At 39.4% G+C, this 11,249-nt stretch overlaps 1 long non-coding RNA gene across 1 annotated transcript in view; it reads right to left on the minus strand.

The window, feature by feature from the left end:
- LOC111266692 (uncharacterized) overlaps positions 1 to 11,008 on the minus strand; it is an 11,980-nt gene extending 972 nt beyond the window's left edge. Inside the window, exon 1 of the long non-coding RNA XR_002684214.2 lies at positions 10,614 to 11,008. This is a non-coding gene — a long non-coding RNA (uncharacterized LOC111266692). The remainder of the gene's footprint in view (positions 1 to 10,613) is intronic.
- Between the last annotated feature and the right edge of the window lie 241 nt (positions 11,009 to 11,249).

The following is an 11,249-nucleotide window of genomic DNA, read 5'->3' on the forward strand; positions in this document are numbered from 1 at the left end:
TATAACTTATATATATATATTAACTAATTAACGAAGGCTAATTTATCTAAACAGGACATCGAGCTCTAGATAAACACCATTCAAGATACTGACCAACCTTTCGGATTTCTGCCTTGTTCTAAAACGAACATTGTCTTTTGAGTATTTACTAAGAGTATAGATATGCAATAAACGGAAACAGACATTTTAGCCAAGTTTTTTGCTCGTAATGAAAATGTCAGTTATGACAGTCATCTTTCATTGATGTAATTTCCGTCGAAAGCTTGAATTTATCAACACTGTTATATCAGGACTTAGTGAAGAGTGATCCAACAAATTCAAATGTAATTTACGTCTCGATTCTCAACTAGGCAATCCTCCACTAAAAGGAGGGCCTTTTCTCAGACATTTCATTCATCAATGCACAACTACGTAAAAGTCTGCGAAAGACTTTTCTGTTGATGGTCTGGCTTTTCACGGTGGTATGATGTCTCCTTCGCTGAGAATCATAGTCAGAATCTGGACCACAATATACACATCCTCGATTTTTCGAGTTTTACATCTCGTATCTCCGCTATCAAACGTCTGGCTCTCAGCAAAGGACGAAATCTGTCTATGCCCGGGTTCGTCCCTAAGATGAGTAGGTAAATACGTTATTCATTAAGCTACCACGAGAACGACAATAGGCACAATCGCAAACAAGCCAGCAAATCGTTCCTTCTGTTGATTTTTGCATCGATCATAAAGACTCCGTCGTTGAAATTACGAAAAGAGACCATTAGAGAAATAGTTTCCGGCGGCATCGATTAACTGCGTACAAGCTGTTTTTTGGCTGTTGTAAATTTTCACCTATGCTGTGCTGAGGCTAGCATGTATCGTTTTAAAAAACCCTCAGACTTTACTTAATTTTTCTTAGAGCTTTACTCAAAGCTTTTTTAGCATGCTCTGTATACAGAGCTTATTTCGAGTCCAAAGGTGCCACTTGCGCAGTATTGTTACGCTCATTCAGCGGAGAAATTGCCTAGTCATGTGTTGACTTCTTCCTTGTTTGGCTAAGCGTTGCACATTTTTCCTGACACAATTAATACAGGTAGGTAATAGTTAGCGCAAACTTAGAGAAAAGACCTTCCTATTTTCGAACTTCAGCTTGCCATGAACACAGACGAGATCATTGATGAGAGCGTTTGAAAACAGTGTGCCAGTGCCAGTTTTTGATTATTTTTTCCTACAAAAGATCTCCGACGACGAGTTAAAAATAATAACACATCAACCTATTGTTACCGATGTTTATGTGTGCAATAAAAATGCAAAATCATATTAAGTGTTATTATGATTATGGTTATCGTTAATGATATTTCTATCTAATTTGTTGCTTTTATTGTACAGCTTCATTGCTACGTTGCGTTGCGTTCAAAGTGTTTACTTGCCGAGGTCTTCTCTCCTCAAATGATACGCTATCCGTTGCTGGGCTGTTACTAATGACGTTCGTTGTTCGTTAGTTGTTGGAAAAAAGATACTCATGCGCCATCTTCCTTTGCTGACGGCGTGCGCGTTTCTGGCCTCCTTTTCGCTTTCATGTTTGGACCAAAAAAGCGTTGAGCAAGTGAGTGAGTGAGTGAGCAAGAAGAAGCCCTCATTGTCGGCCCTTCTTATCAGACTTTTCCTTTGCCTGAATTTCGAACCCTTTTGCATCTGCTGCTCTCGCTTTTGTTGACGCTCATTTTATTCAGCGACCGTTAGACGGTTATTCGACCGCCGAGAGACGGACTCGTTTTCCTAGGTGTTCCATTTTCGCTTGGTGCATTGTAGTCAGTAAATTCGAACGGCTCCGGGAGCAGAGAAGAAGAATTTGTATCCCAGTACCGCGCCTGGGGATCGCTTCCGGCTATTCCGTTTTAGAACGAAATCTCGATACACTAGAATGTAGCGGAAGCGGCGCCGTCGTCGGCGAGAAGACATACGTCTATTACGGATTGTCTGTTTCCTTCTAGCCGCTTCTGTGTCATACCTATGGATAGAATCCGCATGTAAGCTGCTAAGCTGTAAACATAATGCATTCATGTTATGAAACTGCTTTGAAACTTCAGATGTCGGCTTCGACGGATAATGATCTGACTCGGTTGACTTGATCAATTTCGTACTTTTTTGCATTTTTCAGCTACGTGTGCAAGTATACATACATTTTGAACCTTCTTTATGTAAGGGCGCGGACAATGATATAACTAGCCGTTTCATTACGGAGAATACCTTGTTATTACATCCGAACGGATTTTAGGCTTTCACCATATCTGAATATCTGTGTGTCATATAGATCTGTCCAATTTTGGGAATGAGAACCTGCTCGTAATCAAGCCCTCGATGTCAAATGAATACAACGTTTCTTCTGTTAGCATGTGGGTGAGCCATTGAGAGATTGGTAAAGCAGGGACTGCTGTAGACAAGCGCGTCGTTTCAAGGGAATGGTAGGATTGTCGATAGAAATTAGAGCGTAAAAACTGAATCCAGTTGAAAAGCCTTTGTTCTGTGATCCTTCTGAGCAGGTCGGTAAGCTTCCAATTAAGCGGTTTCTATGAATGGTCAAGTTATATAGAAAGAAGGAGACATCACAGAAAGGAGACACATAGCAGATGTCCGTTTTTAAATGCCCCCTCTTCTCTTATAAATAGTCAATGCCACCTTCGCCGTTCCACCTTTTTCCTTCGAATGGACTTCTCGGCGGTTCCTCAAGCATCTATTGTAACAATTATAGATCGTACATTTATACATAAACGATCACACGCAGATGCTAAACCATACGAGGACGTGCGCCCGTAATTTATCGACGTACGCTTGATGCACTTGGCGCTAGATTTCTTCATTTAGAAGTTCAACGTAATACATAGCCTTACTTATATACAATGTGCTTCCCTACTTAAAATGTGGACGTATGCATAAAGATTGCTTCTTAATTAGATTTAATATGTAAATTATAAAGTGCTGTAATTGTTTATCTTTCCGGGTCGTATAAAATGCAAATCGGATAGTGTGAAACCATGCGATACTGGAAGTCAATGGACTTGAAACAAATTCTTATTTTGCCAAGGAACGCTACCAAAAAACGGATGCCCACTGGTATATGATTTATAATAGAAATTTCCTATAGTATGATCATCGCAGGGACTTGGGGCCGAAGAACTTTAGCTACAAACCATATCTTCATCGTTGACATTTAAAACGGACTGTTGGAGTAATTTGTCATTTAGACTCTGCATAAAATCAGTGCCGTTGAACTATAACTAACACTGGAATAGGTAAACGTCTCTTATATTAAGATGCAACTAAATTGTATAATAGATATGCAAAAAGAGAAGTGCGCCCCGCGCGTAATAATTTAAGGATCCTTCATTTAATTTGGAACGATTGTTTTGGCCCATAATGCACTGAACTATATACATACATGTAAGACGGAAAGTCCCATAAAGACAGAAGCGTATGACCCACAGTACAAAATGAAAGACTTATCTCAGCATGCTTATCAGGCTCGAAGGTATCATTTTGTAGCGAAACGTTGAAACATGTGCGAAAGTGGCCTCTTAAACACAGCCTATATATGCGGTGACATTTCTCGCTTCGACTGAGATGACGGAGCATGCATCTAGACTAAAGGCCTCTTTTCATCAATTGCTCTCGTTAAATTCTGAGTTAATTCACTATACATCGATACGGTAATAATAAACATATTTTATACTAAAATCTCTGTTTCATTCGTGTTTTTTTTTTTCCAATAAAACAAAAGAATGCGATTTTATTGACGATTCTACCTCAATCACATATTTTCTGAAGACATACCTGTCATATCAAACGTTTTCTACCGGTAAAATTATGGTGTCCCACTGACAAAGATAATTCCTTTATCAGACCGTATCATCTTAAGCATGACTCTTAAATACTCTGTTTGGACAATTTCTCCAACAAGGTTTGGCACTGACTGCCTAAATATGTTACGATTAAACTGCAGCCTCAAATGAGACAATAATACACTCAGTTGTTGTATTACCACATCTCCATACGACAATACGCCTACGAAAATAGTTTGTATATCTTATGCACATCCCTAGGGGCCATTGTCCACCCAATGGATCGTATGCGTATAATGGATGAAGAAAATCTTCTGCTATTTATTGCTTTCCTTGCCTGTTCCTGATCGTTTTTCAAATGCTTTTATCTCCATTGTATGGCGACGACTAGCTATACGAAATCTACATGACTAAGATCAGCCGCGTTCGCTTTCCCCGCCGTATGGTACAGTATTTGGTGATTTAATTACGAGCAACATCAGATCTTGTATTTGGCTATACATAGGTTTGTTTTCAATTTTTTTTTTTTCGTTTCTTTTAAATTTTGATAGTTATTGGCCAATCAGGTAAGAACACTTAGAGCTTGATCAAATACAGTATATGTCTGCTTTCTGACAATAGCATATATGACGATACTATCGCTGGAGAAATACCGATATGTCACTCTGGGGCGGAAGGCATTTATTAAGACTAGTATTTCTGCTGACGACTGTCGATTTGGTATGCTTTGAATGCATTTTTCCCACTATTTCCATCACGCATGTGTTTTCAATCCGCATTTTCACTGTATTTTTAAGTTGTGAAATATTCGTCATTTTCAGTCAATTTTGACATCAGGTTACACATCTTCGACCGAATTCAAGCTAGGGGCATGTTCAGGCCGTAGCAGGGTTAAGCACTATTAGCGATCCTCAACGACACCTATTTGCCATATGGCGGCGTACTGGCTCGTTATGCGTGACCACATAGTTTCCACTGAGAAGCCATTCTCGAACCAGAAACAGCATTTGTCGTTGAAATTAGCTCACTGTATTGTAGTTTCTCTATAATTCCAAAATATAAGGCTCCTGTGGTATGAACGGGCACGACGACTCACGTTTAGCCTGTTTGATTGCACAGGGTTTGTAAAATCTTCGTTTGGAACACATGTGACGTGTTGAGCGTTACCACCGAAAATCACGAAACGCGATTCGTCTGAAAAATGGACCCCTTCCTTGTTTTCCACTCTCTACTACATACGGCCAGTTGACAACATCTAAAATGATACGATGTTGCATGGGATACGATGACGCCGAGCTTTGCCGCGCCCTGACGCGCCCAAACCGATCTTTTTCTACCGCTTTCCTTCCTATTTTTCGTAATAATTCTTCCATCGTCTCCTGGATTACTGGTTAGGCGCGTGTCGGTTATTGCGTTATTTAGCAGTTGCTCCCTGTGATCGAATTCCTGTGTGATGTGGGTCCGGTTATAAGAGTATGCTGGTCTTCTGGGAGGTCTTTTCCTAATCTTGGTATGAGCTCAAGTATTGTCACAAGAATCATTGAAATTCACTTCAGGCACCGTCGTTGTCCTCGAATAGACACAAATAATAATTATTATTATTACTATAGTGCGCGTTATCTAAGTTGCCCCACGAACGAAACAAGACAAAATCAATTAGTTCAGTTGTACATAATGGCTGGCATGTTCATACAGGTTATGGTACCCAACCATTGCCCCGCACACCTTAGGGCCTTACGCTGCCTGGGTAGCTTGAAACGTTTCGCTAGCGATAATGTTATCACATATACTATAATTAGAAAGCAAAGGGAAACAGGCTGTACATAAAGAAAAACGTATGTAGATATTTGGTTCGTGCGGAGCTGGCTTCAATAAAATTCGACAACGTGTGAAATTTCTCGGTGACGTTATTCAATTAGCCAATGACTGTGAATGCAAGCGCGGAGGTACATAGTATGGGTTCTTTGCTAGAATCATGGGATAAAAATCAGTACACGTTTCTCTGCCAAGTCAAACTAGCTTTTAGTGCTGATGGCCAGAGCTCGCTCGAGAAGGCTGGAAAGCTTTTAGTTTTAGTCGATACTAGTCCTCAATGATGCCCGGATTAATTATTAGGTGCGGAAAATGTCTTTTCTGGAAAAAGTTCGTTTGAGAAAGAAAAGCGGAGAGGATGACTTTGCTAGAGAAGCTCATAGAAACAGGATTTCAATTGGCGCAAAAGAAAAACACACAAACAAAAAGGAGACTATCCAGGCGGGTTTTGGAGTGGTAAATAAGTACCAAATGAAGCATGATGAGCTCTCGCAAAACAGATTGCCAACCGATTTTTCAGGACGCGAAAACAGCTTGATGCCCCGCAGTGTCAGTTGTACATTGCCGTGAACATTATCAGTATAAAGTACGTAAAAAGTTGAATTTGCTTATGAAGCCCATCATCATATTGTTTGTTTGTTTGGATACATTTTAAGATTAGCTGCAGCAACATCTGTATGTTACGTATAAAGTTGTCGAAGTATGAGTACGAGTTGCCCTCCAACGTTAATATCTAATAATAATAATAATAATAATATTATATATGAAAATTTTGAAGAAACAAAAACTCAAGTTATTACCGAATGCGAATATACTATAGATAAAAACAAGCCACATATTTTGTCATTGTTCCCTATCGCATTGAACGGATACCCGTGGCTAGCCGGAACAACAACATAAAGAATGATATCCTACCAATAGAATCACTGTTCTATAGCCATCTGAAAGTAAGCCTGAAAAGAACCTTCACGTTCAAAATAATACGCCTTCATCTGGAGGGCAGTGTCAAGGCTGAACACTGTCGAACGAATGAAATTAGTGAGAGACAAACTCGAATGTCGTTCAGTATGGAGTCCACACATACATGCTATGTTTTCAGTTATTGTTGAATATGGTGCTTATTTTTTAAGCGTTATAGGAAGCTGGTTAAATAGGAATAAACCGAAATAGTGAAAATTGGCTAGCAACTGCTAGTGACGTCAGTCTTTTGATATCTTCTTAGGGAGTATTGGCAGGATTCTGTCCGATTTATCTTTAGACAATATTTGGAACGGTTTGAAAACCTTGTATATGTACACTGACTGCACTCAAGATAGCTAGCTAGCTAGCTTTTGTTTTTTATCGAGTCTAAATAATTATAGTTTACGAAAGAATAGTTATATTAAAACGGTATGGTAAAAAGAGACGTCTAGATGCCGAAGGAATCTGTATAATGAATGCTTATTTCTATTTCTTCTTTCCACAAAACCGAAAGTTATGTAAATAACTTAAGCAATCTATCGACAGAGTTCTATTTCGGACCAGCTTCTAAAGTTGTTGTTGCGGAATTCCATGTATCGTGCCTTCCGCTTTTCAAATTTGTTAAGGTAGGCAATAACTTTGTTGTAACAATCACAGAAATTTGTCCTAGATAGATGCCGTCTTAGTTGTCAATCCGCCAGTTCAAACTGAACTGCTCCCATGTGCCTACTAAGGTTGTTTAATTCGCGGCTTGCTTAATTTATAAACACTAATTAATAACACATGTACACTTTTACGGGGCCCTGTGTAACAAGTCCATATGTTCACTTACTACTTTGAGAGTCTCCGAAGATCTTTTGATAAATAATAGCAATAATAGTTAATTTATTTTGAGCAATAGCAACACGGTGACCGTTGGGGTTGTTATTATAAGCCTATTCCATAATTCGTCTATTCAGACCTACACACCGGCGCAGGAGATTTTTACAAGAATAGTAAGAATCCTTATAATAAACGAGTGACTGTTATCTGAGGCATCCGACCTTTATCAGAGGCCCCACGCAGAGAGGAGAACTGTTTCGTCCTATCTTCGACAGCCTCGCATGTAAATTGCGTAAATATTACGCAGCACGGTCCCTGGAGTAGAGTTTAGACAGATTCCAGGGCCGCAAGTTAAGGCAGTCCAGGATAAGGATAAGTCAACTGCCGTAAGTTTAAATGGGACCAAACAGTTATCAAAAAAGAGTCTATACAGGTGTTGGAGATAGTTATTTAGCTACCATATTAAACGCTCTCATCCTGATAAATATATACATCTCATTCGAAAAAACAACTAACAAAAGATTTGTTATGGTGTTTCTATTGTTATTTACACTTTGCTGCCGATTTTGGAACACTTCATATCCATAAAATAAAAATCTAGTGTTTTTTCACGCTCGCCATTAGGATCTACTAGGCTAAACCCTTTGGGTAATCGAAAAACAGATTTATTTAGGTGAAAAGTTTTTCCTAGTATGCTTCCTTTATTAGGTGGACTCGCTGCAACACAAAAAGGAGTTGGAAAACTCTTAGCTTTATTTTGGCGTGCCATCCTTGTTCTATCGTTTTGAAGGTTCTGGTGCCTCGTCCATGGTTTCATTTTGAACGCTTACTTGCATGGTTATTTTGGTTACGTTTTGGGGTCACGTGAACCTTCGACCCTATCGCCTGGATTTACAATAATTTGCTTTCCAATAGCGTTCAAGAAAACATTTGCCAAAAAGCCTTTCGTACTCATAATAATAATAATAATTTTACCAATAATAGGGAACACGCGTTTTTAGTGTTAAGTCTACTGTATATATCCTATAAGTACTTCAAACATTAAGGTTAAATTATTAAATAATTAATTATTCTTAATTATTTTATTGTATTCATTATTAGTTATATTATTAATTAGGTTATTTTTCAACATTAAGCAGCAGATTTTTCCACGTTCTCTTGCTGGGTGCCTTCAGCAGAAGCTCTTCTGTTTTCGAAACACCCCGTCAAAGAGATCTCGCTCAATTCTTCAGGGAGAGGACGATATCTGTCTATACACACTTTGCCTAGCTTTCTGCCTCGACACAAGCCCTTAGGGAGGCAATCAGTTAAATAAACATGGTACCTTTACGATCATGTTTTTTCCACACGTACCCTAAGAATGGTTCCTCAATACGCCTTTCAACCTAGTTCTAACGACGTCATAACATCTCAAACTTCCGCGGACACTATCAACGATACCTTTGCACTAGTAAGTGGATGATGTCACGTGACGGGATGCTGAGGTTGCAACCTGCAATCTGACCTATACACCTCTGTCGCTATGGCAGTATGTTTAATTTTCTAGAATAGCACGCAATAGTGAGTAACATCGTCTATTTGGGTGCGGTGCCATGGCAACAGGTACGCTGCCTTGCCGGTTTGAGTCTGAGCGTTGGCAAAAGCTACCACTATATATTTATAACCAAAATATAAGGAGCTATAGAAAAGAAAGAATTATCGTAAATGCTAATAGCTGCTTGTATAGTTGTCATGCTATTTCATAGGTCTGTTGGAGAAATCCCAACTAAGTCAGCAAAATCCACTCCGGTTAAACTTACAATGGGTGCAATACCTTGATGCTTTAACGAAAAATAGGTTATTCCGAGGACATGCCCATACGAAATAAATCATCTATAGAGCTATCGAAAAAAAAAATACAAAAAAGTGACAGGTAGAAATAAATACACAACTCTATTTGTTTTTGTGTTCACACTAACTTACAGTATGCTCAGGTTTTGTATAGGTAAGCGTTCGTTCTATTATGTCCAGGTAGGAGATCCTTATCTTCTTGAATTTCCAACTTTATGTCACTAAAAAAGAACTTCAATCGTGGAAATAATATATTTTGGTGCCGGGATCGTTGTTATTTGGTTTTTTGACGACAGCCATATTTATAGTGTATGTTATGATCGGTAATGTGATTTAGTGGCATGTTGATAAAGGCGCTGATTGATTTGGGAAAAATGTTGTTTGCACCTAAACGCAGTGGTCTTACTTCAAGTCACCTGCTCATTTCATACGTTGCCGTAATGACTGAAAGATTTCTCAGTACAACTCAAGTTATACGAAACTTCGCGGTTAGCCCGTGATAGCGTATGATAGAATTCATTAAATGAAACATTTTTTATAATGCGATATCTTTTTTTTCCTCTCTCTGCTCGTTTCGGTCATAGCCGACATTCTAAAAACGGCTTTGTAATGCTAAGACGCTTTCTTTTCTAACCATGAAACGCTCAGGTACATGAGCTCTTGCCTCCCACTCACTAACATATATACCTTCATTTTGATACAAACGGGTGCGATGCTGAAATTCCAAAAGCATAGTATCCTTTAGCCCCAATGCTGTTATAACAAGCACCTGCAATTGCGACTCTCAAAATCGTTACCGATATAGGTTACAGTGGCGTACCATTTTAAACACACAAAAGTTTCGTAGTGAAAATTGTCTCAGGTTCGTTCGTGAGCTAACAAGAGTTTCCTACATAACACTTTTTAAACGTTTCTGCAATAAAAAAACACGGTAGAAACAAATATTTAGCATTAAGAAAAAGCTGTTTAAAGTATCGCTTGAACTCTATGAAAAAGTTGCTGACCTGGATTATGTGGATCTTTACGGGCTTACCTTATAGACAAGGGAGTAATGTATAATAGTCTATTCAGTTGACATTGTCTTCAATTTTCTGCCACCTCTTATATTTTGGTTTATTACAAAGGCTTATTTGTATTCTGAGCATTATTACCTACTAGTATATAGGAAACCAGCAGCAGCTTTTCTCGGCTTTTCTCGATAGTCGTCAGTTCTAATGAAGAATACCACTATCGGCGTAGCGACTATTTTGGCAAATTGTTTCTTAAATTTGTTGGTAGGAAAGCTGAGGCTACGAGGAAATGGCTGTTGCTGGTCGACAAACACCTTAGATCTTTCTTCTTTTTGTGCATCCTATATAAGGTCGTTTTTCCTACCTGTGTTATTATTACTGCTGCCACTGCTGAGTCCCCATTCAGTTTTTCCACTACACGATTCGACAACGAAGAAGTCAGACGACCTCTTGCCACAGCTTTTGCTCGTACTGATTGTGACGACTCAATCATGTCTACGGAATTCTACTGAACCGAAGCATTGCAGAAACAGAGGCTGAGTTCTTCCTGTATCCATTAAAGTTGGAAGCCAAGTTGGTTGACAGATAGTACCGGTTAGCACAGCAATTGTGTAAGCTGCGACGGGAAGTGTTGTAGTGACGCACTTTCTTTTCCTCTTGGTGCTAGCAATGGTAAAGATGAGACCAGCTGGTTGGCTGGCTGACGCAGTCTGCCACTCGCAGCAGACGCAGAAAAACAACAGGAGCTAGGGGTCGCTCTCATTCGAGTCGTGCAAACACGCGGAACGTGATGAAAGTATCGAACAGAGAGACCAGGAGGAAAGAAGGAAATTAGGGCTGTTACTGCCGCTGTTAGCTGGGCAAAGGGCGTACTGATGTAGGGAACTATCAGGGAATGCCTACAGAAAGGAAAATAGGAACAGCCGAATCTACTGACGAAAAAAGCGAGGATGAACAAGATGCGTTGGCTGACGCCCCTGATGGTTACTTCCTGCACCAT

This window comes from Varroa jacobsoni, unplaced genomic scaffold (genome assembly GCF_002532875.2).
Source record: "Varroa jacobsoni isolate VJ856 unplaced genomic scaffold, vjacob_1.0 scaffold_1108, whole genome shotgun sequence".
Taxonomy (NCBI): Eukaryota; Metazoa; Arthropoda; class Arachnida; order Mesostigmata; family Varroidae; genus Varroa; species Varroa jacobsoni.